Source organism: Malaclemys terrapin, chromosome 11 (genome assembly GCF_027887155.1).
Source record: "Malaclemys terrapin pileata isolate rMalTer1 chromosome 11, rMalTer1.hap1, whole genome shotgun sequence".
Lineage (NCBI taxonomy): Eukaryota > Metazoa > Chordata > Testudines > Emydidae > Malaclemys > Malaclemys terrapin.
The window spans coordinates 43622128-43635128 of NC_071515.1; the positions used below are offsets into that span (position 1 = coordinate 43622128).

The following is a 13001-nucleotide window of genomic DNA, read 5'->3' on the forward strand; positions in this document are numbered from 1 at the left end:
GGAGAACACTCCGGCGGCACGGCAGTCGGCGGGGGACGGGCTATGGAGGCGCGGGGGGGGGCGTTCCGGCGGCGCTCGGTGGGGGGCAGGGGGCGGGCTCCGGCGGCGCTGCACAGCACTCGGCGTGGGGGGCAGTGTGGGGCTCGGCGCTCGGCACAGGGGGCAGACTCCGGCATGCGGCGCTCGGCGGGGGGCCGGCACGGGCGCGGCACTGGAGGGGGGTTCCGGCGGCGCTCGGCAGGGGGCAGGGGCGGGCTCCGGCGGTGCGGCGCTCGGGGGGGGTTCCGGCGGCGCTCGGCGCAGGGGGAGGCGTGGGGGGGGGCGGCGCTCTTGGGGGGGTTCTGGCGGCGCTCGGCGGGGGGGCGGCGCAGTGCTCGGCTGGGGGGCTCGGGAGGCGGCGCTCGGCTGGGGGGCGCGGGGGGCGGCGCTTTTTTTTTTTGCTGCTTGGGGCAGCAAAAAAGCTAGAGCTGGCCCTGCAGGCATGCGCCCCCCCCCCCCGCAGCTCCCATTGTGTGGGAACGGGGAACCATGGCCAATGGGGAGTTTCGGGGGAGGTACCTGGAGGAGCAGCAAGAAGCGTGCAGAGCCCTGCATCCCCCTCCCCCAGGGACCGCAGGGACATGGTTCCAGCTACTTCCCAGAGCGGAGAGGGGCAGGGCCGGGGCCGGGGCTGGCAGCCTGCCCTGGCCCTGGCCCCGGTGTGCGCTGCTGCCACCCCGGATCCCGAAGCCCTCCTGCACCCCGCCCCCCAACTCCCTGCCCTGAGCCCCCTGCTGCATCCCACACCCTTTCTGCACCCCAACTCCCTGCCCTGAGCCTCCTGCCTGTACCCCAACCCCCTGCCCTGAGCCCCCTGCTGCATCCCACACCCCTTCTGCACCCCGAGCCCCCTGCCTGCACCCCAACCCCCTGCTGCACCTCAACTCCCTGCCCTGAGCTCCCACCACACCCCTCATGCACCCTCTGGGGGCAGGGAGGGGGCGGAGACTTCGGGGAAGGGAGTGGAAAGGGGCGGGAAGGCGTGGGAAGAGGCAGGGGTGGGGCCTCATGGAAGGGGTGGAGTGGGGACAGGGCCAGGGGCAGCAAGGGGGGGTGTTTCAGTGATGCGGCCCTCGGGCCAATGAACTAGCCCTCATGTGGCCCATTTGAGTTTGAGACCCCTGCTCTATACAGTATGCTACTTTTCTCACTAGAGACATCCATGTCATTACTGTTAATCTTTTCTTATATCTAAATAAAGGATAGGTATTTTGCTGAAATTCACAGTATGCAAAGTAAATAAGATGCAGAAATAGCTCAGTGTGTGGTAATTTTAATAAATGGCACAAAGTGCCGTATGTTTGCATTAATACAATAGTTGCATATCCATATGAGTTCTGCTTTCTCAATGTAACAATAATAATCATAGATGTAACTTAGGAATGTTGGCTGAATGGTCACTCTCAAGTGTTGTTTATGCTTCTAGGCACCACTCACGTGATACCATAGTGCACCTAGGTGCTGGAGTTGGGGTTATTCATGCTTCAAAGCAAGTCAAATGCATGTTTAATATCAGAAGAAAGTATGTTTGTACTTAATGCAGAGAAAATATTGCTCAGGAAGGAAGTCCCAGCATTTGTCTGTGTGTGCATGCACACACCTGTAATCCTTGCATAATCCGAATAAGCTTCAGTCACCTTACACATTGTTAGGTAATGGTCTAAATTGCTTACCTGACTTAGACAATGTTCCGTTTTTCTCCCTTCATTAATTGCTCTTCTTTGCTTAGCTGTGCCATGCCCATAATTTCATAATTCTTCATTCTGTGCCATTTTTCATCTCGCCTTCTCCACCTCATATCGAACAAGTGCTGGTTGCATATTGATAAACCTGTGTTGGAAAATAGCCACAAGTTATATAGGGATAAGCCAGAGTTTTTATTTTTTATTATTCATGTATCTTGCATGAAAACAGATTTACAGCAGGATGTTAGCTATTTGTAAAGAGAGCTCCAAGGGCCATGTTCTAATGTCAAATAAGAAGTTGGTACATGTGAACACTGTTGTAATTTATATGGCTAAGCAGCTTAAATCCACTCACTTGAGTAACACAATGCACACAATTTCCTTTGGTGGGATAATGCAGCAAATGAGATATGCAGGAACAATAATAGAAGTGTTTTCATAAAATAAATTGTGGGGATTTATAGAAAACAGGAGCAACTTGCCTACAGGCAAGTTACTGTTAAACTGCTGCCTAGAAGCACAAGTAATACCTTCAAAATGACCAGTCAGATTTAATAGAGCCACAGGCTGATGGAATTAATGCCTTATCCATGTATGTTTAGGCCAAATCCTACAATTTACAGCATGTGTGGACCCCTATGCAGTACTTCATTGACTTTAATGGAGCTCCACTCAGGCACAGTGGACCACCCTTTGTATTGTAAATTGCAGGATTAGGGCTTTGATCTCTTTCCTCCTTTGTTCATGCCTTTTGTTTTTCTCTCAGTCCTCATCCCCTACCTCTTTCCCTGTTTCTGCCCATCTCTCTATCCTCAATTCCTCCTGTTTTCACCTCTCTCTTCATACAACCAGCCAGGCATTAAAGGCAGGAGCTATCAAATTAAAATTGTATTGTTTTACTTTATTAATTTGCCTCTTTAACTATTTCCGTCATCTCATTTCTAATCTTCAGACTTCTTTATTTAAATCTTAGATACCGTGAGTTTAATCATGATTTTTTTGATCGAACATAGTTTTGTCACACAAACAGGAATAAAAAATAATTAACTACCATCAGATCTTTAATAAAACTTTAAAACTGCGGGTTTTGTAAAGGTGCTAAAAATTGTATGCAAGATTTACAAGGTCAAATTTGAAGGCACCTTTCAAAATAAACAGCATCCACTTTTAAAAAGAATGTCGTCTTTAATGGCCAAATCTTGTTCCCATGGAAGACAACGACAAATATTATTGGGACCAGGCCTCAATTCTTAGTAATTCCAGCAATACCAGCACTTAGAAATACCCATGATAGATTTCTTTAAACCACTTATAAAAATTATTAAGACTATTAATTAGCCAGAGTCCCATTGCAGTGGAAGAATATGCTCCTGGATAGATCAGCATGCCACAGAACCTGCATCGGTGGCTTTCTGTGGTCAGTGTGGCTCAGAGGTACACAGATATATACTGTTTAATCATATCTTAAATCTATAATGAACTCAGGTCAAAAAATGCAAAATTTGGCCTGAGGGTTGATTTTTTTTTTTTTTTTTGGTCTCTCTCTCTCTCTGTCAAACTAACAAAAGATTTTCATGAAATAAATTCAGACATCAAAAATCTCTACCAACAATAACTGTTATCTTATTTATTGCATGGTGCTATGATTAATCACATTTTAATATAATTTAGGATGTAATGTGCATTTCTTTAGAGCATGCCACATTCCATTAAGGTAGCCAGCTTTTCACAAGGGAGGATATTAAATGAAACTAGTTCATTATTTGCCTGAAAATGCATGTACTACACCAAAATATCATGTTATCTGTGATTAGTTTGCGGAAGCCATCTGTCATCTTCCCCACCCCCACAGTACCTCAGAAAGCAGAGAGGCTAGAGAAGAGAAGTATATATACTTTTGACAACACAACCACCTGTTACCATTAATTGTAGTTAGCTGTGAGAGACATGGACTAAAAAAGAAGGAGGCTATCAAAGCTATTTCCGAGTGTACTGGGGACAAGTATCACTACTGTTGACTAAAGGGCTTTTAAAATCTTGAAGAAGAGTATGTATGGTTCATGTCAGACAGATGTGTACACGAGCAATTTACAGTTGAGAACTGGAACCAAAGAGCATAAATTTCAGGCAGGTAGAGTATTGGGGTATGTTCCGCTAGAGAGAAAAAATTTCCTCTCCCTTTTGCTGGGAAAATGGAATTCCATGTTGAAAGAGCAAACCATTTCTCTCTAATGATTGCACTGATTTTGAAATTAAGCACAACAAGTAGAAAGATCCTGCACAGATTTTAAAATCTATTGTGTATTCATGCACTGAAATGTGCTTTGGTTTTTTAGCACTGTATGAGAGAATCATAGAATATTAGAGTTGGAAGAGACCTCAAGAGGTCATCTAATACAACCCCCTGCTCAAAGCAGGACCAACCCCAACTAAATCATCCCAGCCAGGGCTTTGTCAAGCCGGGCCTTAAAAACCTCTAAAGATGGAGATTCCACCACCTTCCTAGGTAACCCATTCCAGTGCTTCACCACCCTCCTAGTGAAATAGTGTTTCCTAATATGCAACCTAGACCTCCCCCACTGCAACTTGAGACCATTGCTTCTTGTTCTGTCATCTGCCACCACTGAGAACAGCCGAGCTCCATCATCTTTGGATCCCTGCCCCCTTTCAGGTAGTTGAAGGCTGCTATCAAATCCCCCCTCACTCTTTTTTTCTGAAGACTAAATAAGCCCAGTTCCCTCAGCCTCTCTTCGTAAGTCATGTGTCCCAGCCTAATCATTTTTGTTGCCCTCCGCTGGACTCTCTCCAATTTGTCTACATCCTTTCTGTAGTGTGGGGCCCAAAACTGGACACAGATGTGGCCTCACCAGTGCCGAATAGAGGGGAATAATCACTTTCTTCGATCTGCTGGCAATGCTCCTACTAATGCAGCCCAATATGCTGTTAGCCTTCTTGACAACAAGGGCACACATATTGACTCGTATCCAGGTTCTTGTCCACTGTAATCCCCAGGTCCTTTTCTGCAGAACTGCTGCTTAGCCTGTCGGTCCCCAACCTGTAGCTAACTACTCAAAGTTGGAAACAGGTATGAGCTCTGCTGCTGTTCAGTTCACTGTGAAAATGCTGCCACCAAATTATTGGGGCAATTTCCCTATCATTCATGGAGTCTTCTCATCTTTCAATACTACTAAATAATCCTTATCGGAGTGGATTCATCCTTAAGGCTAACAAAGCTACTCCTGGAGAAAAATGTTTTGTTTTTGGAATGGATTAGATGATCAGATGGAATGATGGACTAGCAAATGGCAGATATTTAAAAAAAATTATTAGAGAGGGAGAAGGAAACACCTAAAATGCCTTTACCCCCACCCCGCCTCCAGGGCCGGCACAACCCATTAAGCAACCTAGGCAGTCGCCTAGGGCACTGACATTTGGGGGGCAGCGACCGCGGCGGCCAAACATCCGGCATTTCAGGGGCGGGACCTTCCTCCGCCTCTGTCGGGGATGCGATTTTGGGAGCGGGACCTTCTGCCACCTAGGGCACCAAAAAGGCTGCCGGCGCTCCTGCCCACCCCATTCAAACTACACAAGGAGAACACTGTGCTTGTTTCATCAACACCCCAGTTATATATTACCAAAGCAGAACAAAAACATTCCCAGCAAAGATCATTTCTTGTAAATTTGTTTGCTGAGTGGTGATTTCTCCTCCCTTATGGCTGTGGAAAGGCGTTATTGTTTGGGAACATAAGTGAATAAATGCCATAGACCCTCACTTTTCTCTCTAGAGTGCACAAAACCCTAGTACACAGGGATAGTGGTGGAATAAAGGGGGGGGGCAAGTTTTGTAATTGCAATTTTATTAAACTGTGACCAATGCATCACTGTCTGAAGTGGCAGAGATAAAAGGAGAGCTATAAAGGACATAAACCAGTTCTAGGAAGAAGAAGAAAACAAGCTTTCCACACCACTGTGCCTAACTCTCTTTGGACTAATCTGATTCTCACTTTCCTATTTTTCAGCCCACTCCTAAATCCTATCCTTGTCCAGAAACAAATTCACCACAGTAGCTGTCTCTGCTTCAAGCAATCTCCATGGTAACTTGTGCTGTTTGTAACATTTTGTTTTCAGTTGGTTTGGTTAAAATAAGAATAAACTGGAACACTTGCCCACCCCATGAACCTAATCTTTTCTAATATTTAGAAAAAAATCAGTTAAGGGTCTTCCTCCATTTGCTACAGCACCCCAGTTCCTCCCTGTCACTGCTCTTTGTTAATTGGGTTACCCCAGCTTCTTCATCTTCCAGAAATCTAATTTTTTCTGTCAGAGCTATTGTGGGATCCAGGGTACTGACTAATGCTAATTATTTTGTGTTCTGGAGCACACAGCAAAGCATGTTAGAGTTGAATAACATGTCAGAGGTGTGCAGCAGAGAGTCTGTCATTTGTCTGAAGCCCCCTGGGGGAAGAAGGACTTTAGGCCCCTGCTTGTAAGGAAACCTCCCTCCATCCAACACCCAGAATGAGGATGAGATGCCCCATCGAGATCGGCAGCCATTAGTGGGAGCCAGGGGCGGCTCTAGCTTTTTTGCCGCCCCAAGCACGGCAGGCAGGCTGCCTTCAGTGACGTGGCTACGGGAGGTCCCCGGTCCCGTGGATTCAGCGGCATGCCTGCGGGAGGTCCGCCAGTCCCGCGGCTTCGGCGTACCAGCTGCCGAATTGCCGCCAAATCCGTGGGACTGGCAGACCTCCCGCAGGCATGCCGCCGAAGGCTGCCTGACTGCCACCCTCGCAGGGACCGGCAGGCCACCCCATGCGGCTTGCCGCCCCAGGCACGAGCTTGGAGCACTGGTGCCTGGAGCCGCCGCTGGTGAGAGCAGACCACTGGGAATCTCCATTTCAGAAGGTAGCATTAGCACAGAGATAGGACCTATTAAGGGGGGAGAATTTTTTGCTGTGGGGAACAATCCAGACCTGTTGGGGAAGGGGGATAAAAGATCAAATAAGCAAATGAACTTTAAAATAATCCTGTGACTCTTTTAAAGTTCTCCTATCATTACTCTGTGTGGTATTTCTACTTGCTATTCCTAGATACTCCTAGCTAGTATCTATAATACATTATCTAGCTTGGTGCATTGCATCCACAGTAACTTTCCATTTGTATAGAATAAACTCTGCTCATCACTTACTGGCTCAACTCACCTTAGCTATGCAAATTCCTTGAAATCTGGTTGTATTAAAAAAAAAATTCTTTTGTATTCCTCTCCAAATTGTTCCTCTGATTTTAGCTTCATTTGCAAATTAGAAATTTTGTTTTCTATATCTTCAGCCCAACAATTTGTATCCAGAGTAGTATGAGTACCTCAGAAGTCAGATCTATGACTTAATCATTCCCCTGGAAACTTCTTTCCAACTTGAAAAATTGAACCTATGGCTAACTTTGTCTCCAGCTGTGCAGGCAGTATTCTCACTAACACTCTAATTTACCCCTTATGCCATAGCTCTTTGCTATGGACATTAATTTCTGAAGGCACAGCCTTGTCAAATCAAGGTATACTAAATCCACTGAATTCCTCTAATCTATCATGGCAGTAATATCTTCAAAGGACTCCAACAGTTTCGTAAAGCATAACCTCCTCTGCCAGAAACCATGCTGGCTATCCTTTATCAGACAGTGCTTTCCCAGGTATTCACCCATCACATTCCTTAAGATGGGTATTTTCTCCATAAGTGATGCTCCACTCCCTAGGCTCTAGTTTCCTGATTTAATAATAAATATTTTTTGTTTGTCTCTTGCATGTGGGTTGTGTTTGCCATGCTTAATTTCTCTTGACTCTAGTGAATATTAAATATGTTTTAAGATTTGTCAGTTTCTTTGCTCATTTCCTTTAAAACTTGTGAATAAATTGGGCCTGATTCTCTAATGATTTACACCAGTGTAGCACCGCTGACTTTAAATTGCAGGGTCTTTTAGACACAGGTTTAACTGGGGTTTCAGTGGGGGCCAGCTGTGGTCACTCAATTAGGGTGAACTGCAAAGAATGGGGCAGACAATCCCCAAAAAGCTGGTGGATATTCCAATACTTAGGTTTACCAAGCCAGCATAAAAGAGCTTCTTTGGACTTCTAAGTAACTAGTAAGATAATAAACAACACAGTTCCCTTAAAGTGATCCAGCCTCAGGCCTCCAGCTGGGTATCTAAGTCAAATATGATGATTTCTGAAAATCTTATTTCATCATATAAAAGAAAAGGTTCTACCAATCCCAAAGGATTGGACACATTGCCTCCCAGGTTATTGGATATTCCAGATCTTACCCAAATACAGCTACAAGCAATTCTTATTAACTAAACTAAAATTTATTAAAAAAACAAAAGAGAGAGCGTATGGTTAAAAGATCAATATACATACAGACATGAGTTCAATTCTTAAGATTCAGATTAATAGCAGAGAACATAAGATGAACATAAGAACGGCCATAGTAGGTCAGACCAAAGGTCCATCCAGTCCAATATCCTATCCACTGACAGTGGCCAATGCCAGGTGCCCCAGAGGGAGTGAACCTAACAGGTAATGATCAAATGATCTCTCTCCTGCCGTTCATCACCACCCTCTGACAAACAGAGGCTCAGTGGCGGATTAATAATTTTGCCGCCCCTAGGCCGGGAAATAATTGCTGCCCTGGCCCTGCCCCGACTCCGCCCTTTTCCCGCCCCCATTCCAACCCTCTCCCCAAAGTCCCCACCCCAACTCCGCCCCCTCCCTTCCCCTAGTGGATCCCTTCCCCAAATCCCCGCCCCTGCCTCTTTCCCATGCGTGCGGCGTTCCCCCTCCTCCCCCCTCCCTCCCTGCCCCATGAAACAGCTGTTTCGCAGCGCAAGCACTGGGAGGGGAGAGAAACAGGACGCGGCGGCGCGCTTGCAGAGGAGGCGGAGGTGAGTTGGAGCAGGGGGACGGGGCGCGGAGGGGAGCTTCCGCCCCTGCAAATTTGCCAGCCTAGGCGATAATACGGCACTGCAGAGGCTAGGGACACCATTCCGTACCCATCCTGGCTAATAGCCATTAATGGACTTAACCTCCATGAATGTATCCAGTTCTCTTTTAAACCCTGTTATAGTCCTAGCCTTCACAACCTCCTCAGGCAAGGAGTTCCACAAGTTGACTGTGTGCTATATGAAGAAGAACTTCCTTTTATTTGTTTTAAACCTGCTGCCCATTAATTTTTTTTTTTTGGTGGCCCCTAGTTCTTATATTATGGGAACAAGTAAATAACTTTTCCTTATTCACTTTCTCCACATCACTCATGATTTTATATACCTCTATCATATCCCCCTTGGTCTCCTCTTTTCCAAGCTGAAAAGTCTTAGCCTCTTTAATCTCTTCTCATATGGGACCTGTTCTATTTTAGTTGACCATCTCTGAACCTTTTCTAATGCCAGAATATCTTTTTTGAGATGAGGAGACCACATCTGTATGCAGTATTCAAGATGTGGGCGTACCATGGATTTATATAAGGAGAATAAGATATTCTCCATCTTATTCTCTATCCCCTTTTTAATGATTCCTAACATCCTGTTTGCTTTTTTGACTGATGCTGCACACTGCATGGACGTCTTCAGAGAACTATCCACAATGACTCCAAGATCTTTTTCCTGATTAGTTGTAGCTAAATTAGCCCTCATCATATTGTAGGTATAGTTGGGGTTATTTTTTCCAATGTGCATTACTTTACATTTATCCACATTAAATTTAATTTTCCATTTTGTTGCCCAATCACTTAGTTTTGTGAGATCTTTTTGAAGTTCTTCACAGTCTGATTTGGTCTTAACTATCTTGAACAGTTCAGTATCATCTGCAAACTTTTGCCACCTCACTGTTTACCCCTTTCTCCAGAGATGTAGCTGAAAAGAGTTATTTCAGAAATGGTTCATAGGTTATAGTCCGATGTCTAAATATCCTATTCTGGGCGTACCAGCATAACTGGGACCTCAATCTTATGACTTAAACTTCCCCTGATGAAGCTTATGCAGATCTGAGATGACAGAATCAGGACCCAAGGCTTTTATATAATTTCATGTCCTCTTTGACATGTTGGGAGTTCCTTGGGGAACAAAAGGTAATTAGGATGACTTTGAAGGAGGTCCATCACCGGTACTTAGCTATAGAATTAACAGAAGGCAATTTGCTCATTCCTCCACCATTCACAGATTATTTGCTATACATTTCAAAGAGAGATGAATATAGAGAGATCTCATGTTTACAATTCATTTAAATACTAGGATGTTCTTTTGAGCTCTGAATTATCAGAATACAGCATTGACAGGGACTGTTGATTACATCATTGACCCTATATATATATATATATATATATATATATGTAAAAACACAAACATCATCTCCCCATATGTCTTGTGAGGGTTATTTATTTTGCAGGATGTTTAATCTTTTCTGGCCATGCGTCACAACAGGTCAAGGAAAATTGTACTAGAAATCTCTGCAATCCTCTGAAATGGTCATTTAGGATAGGACGTTACCTGTTCAAAATGATCAATTGTGCAGTTTCACTGTATTTAATAACTGTTAGTTCTGTATCCCTTAGCAGTTGCTCTAAGAACATAAGAATGACCATACTGGGTCAGACCAATGGTCCACCTAGCCCAGTATCCTGTCTTTCAACAGAGGCCAATATCAGGTGCTTCAGAGGGAATTAACAGAACAGGCAATAATTGAGGGATCCAACCCCTGTTGTCCACTCCTAGCTTCTGGCAAACAGAGGCTAGGGACACTTAGAGGATGGGGTTACATCCCTGACCATCCTGGCTAATAGCCATTGATGGATCTATCCTCCATGAACTTATTTAGTTTTTTTCTGAAGCCTGTTATAGTTTTGGCCTTCACAACATTCTCTGGCAACAACATCCACAGGTAGACTGTGCATTATGTGCTTCCTTTTGTTTGTTTTAAACCTGCTGCCTATTAATTTCATTGAGTGACCGCTAGTTAGTGTTATGTGAAGGAGTAAATAACACTTCCTTATTAACTTTCTCCACACCAGTCAAGATTTTATAGACTTCTATCATATCCCTCCTTAGTCATCTCTTTTCCAAGCTGAAAAGTCCCAGTCTTTTTGTAGGATATGTAATATGTGGAATGTATATTTTAGGTGTTGGGACATGTGAAAAGATCCCTGCTTGTCTGCCAGTGAGGGAGAACAGCTGGGTGAAAAGCTGAGCCAGCAACCTGATCAGGTGAACAATTGGGTCAGCAGTTCAATCAGATGAACAACAGGGCTTAGCAATTTAATCAGATGAACATCTTGGTCAGAAACCTGATCACGTAAACAGCTTAGTCAGCAGTCCAATCAGGTAAACTCTAGGTTAGCAAACTAATCTTAGTGTTAGACAGAAAACTATTTATACAATTGTGACTGGGGTCCCAGTGTGGGCCAGTTGAGGTCACTCAATGAGGGTGAACTGCAAAGAATGGGGCAGATAATCCTCAAAACTGGTGGATATTTTCAGTACTTAGATTTAACAAACCAGCATAAAACAGCTTCTTTATTACCTCACTGGTTGCCCAGAAGCCAACAACACAGTTCCCTTGAAGTAACCCAGCCTCAGGCCTCCATCCAGGTACCCAAGTCAAATATGATGAAGATTTCTGAAAATCTTATTTCATCATATAAAGGAAACATTTCTACCAATCCCAAAGGATCAATCACATTACCTCACAGTTAATGAATATTCCAGATCTTACCCAAATACACACTACAGCCAATTCCTAGATACTTAAACTAAAATTTATTAAAAAAGGAGAGAGAATGGATAAAAGATCAATATACATACAGACATGAGTTCGATTCTTGAGGGTCAGATTCATAGCAGAGATGGTGAGCTTTGTAGTTGCAAAGAGTTATTTCGGAAATAGTCCATAAGTTATAGTCCAATGTTTATATTTCAGGGAGGTCCAGTCAGACCTGGGCTCTCAATCCTTGTGGCTTAGGCTTCCCCTGCATGAAACCTCAAGCAGATCTGAGATAAACAGGTTTGGGACCCAAGGATCTTTTATACAATTTCATGTCCTCTTTGACATGTTGGGAGTTCCTTGGGGAACAAAAAAATATAGCATAGACAGGGACTGTTGATTACATTGTTGACCACTAGTCATATACTGTATATGTAAATACACATGAGGAGATAATGTTTGTATTTTTGTGTCTTTAAGGGTTGAATTTGAGTCCTTCATCCTGCAGGATGTTTAACCATGTTTAACGCTGGCCATGCGTCACAACAACGATATATAACGAACAACGTTGTAACAACCTGAATGCGGGTGTGCACTTGCATTTAACCCTGTTTCGGTGGACTGATCACTCACTGAAGCAACAAATAAATGACATATTTCTTCAACTCAAGAGTCTGTCTGTGAACCTGTGCATTTTCGGTAGTGGGGAAAAGAACCGGTCCACACTTTTTAATCTTTCCTCATATGGAAGCTATTCCATACCCCTAATCTTTTTTGTTGCCCTTCTTTGTAACTTTTCTATTTCTAATGTATCTTTTTTGAGATGGAGCAACCAGATCTGCACGCAGTATTCAAGATGTGAGCATACCATGGATTTATGTAGAGGCAATATGATATTTTCTGTCTTATTATCTATCCCTTTCAAATGGTTCCTAACAATCTGTTAGCATTTCTGACTGCCAAATGTTTTCAGAGAACTATCCACAATGACTCCAAAATCCCTTTCTTGAGTGGTAGCAGCAAATTTAGATCCCATCATTTTCTATGTATAGTTGGGATTATGGTTTCCAAAGTGCACTACTTTGCATATATCAACATTGAATTTCATCTGCCATTTTGTTTCCCAGTTTTGTTAGATCCCTTTGTAACTCTTCGCAGTCTCTCTAGAATGGGCCAACGTTTCTTTTGCTCTGAATGTTGTTGATACATTTGACAATTCATTTGGTAATTATGATGTTCTCTGCATGGTGCTGCTTGATATTTCTTCTGGGCTGTGGCTCCATCCTATGATAATTGAAGTCAATAGTAAATTTCTTGTTGACTTTAATGGGGCAGGATCAGGGACTAAATTCTCTAATTTTGTTTCCTTTATTCTATTGGCTTTTGAGATTTTTCACAATTTTTCCCTTTTCCTAATTCCTTTGGATTTCAAAATATGTTGTGGGAAGCAGTAAACATGGAGTGCTGCATATCTGTCCTGCAGTCTGGATGAGGAAGTACAAATTAAGTGGTGGGATGCAGACTGAGGAGGAGCCATG

General features: G+C 43.9%; 1 protein-coding gene across 3 annotated transcripts in view; it reads right to left on the bottom strand.

Annotated features, from left to right (window-relative positions):
- The window catches only part of LOC128845301 (beta-1,3-galactosyltransferase 1), a 372678-nt gene that overhangs the window by 211992 nt on the left and 147685 nt on the right, over positions 1 to 13001 (bottom strand). For all 3 annotated transcript variants that reach the window (XR_008446643.1, XR_008446642.1, XM_054043777.1), the window contains exon 2: positions 1713 to 1869. The gene's annotated coding sequence lies outside the window, so the exon portion shown is untranslated. The remainder of the gene's footprint in view (positions 1 to 1712; positions 1870 to 13001) is intronic.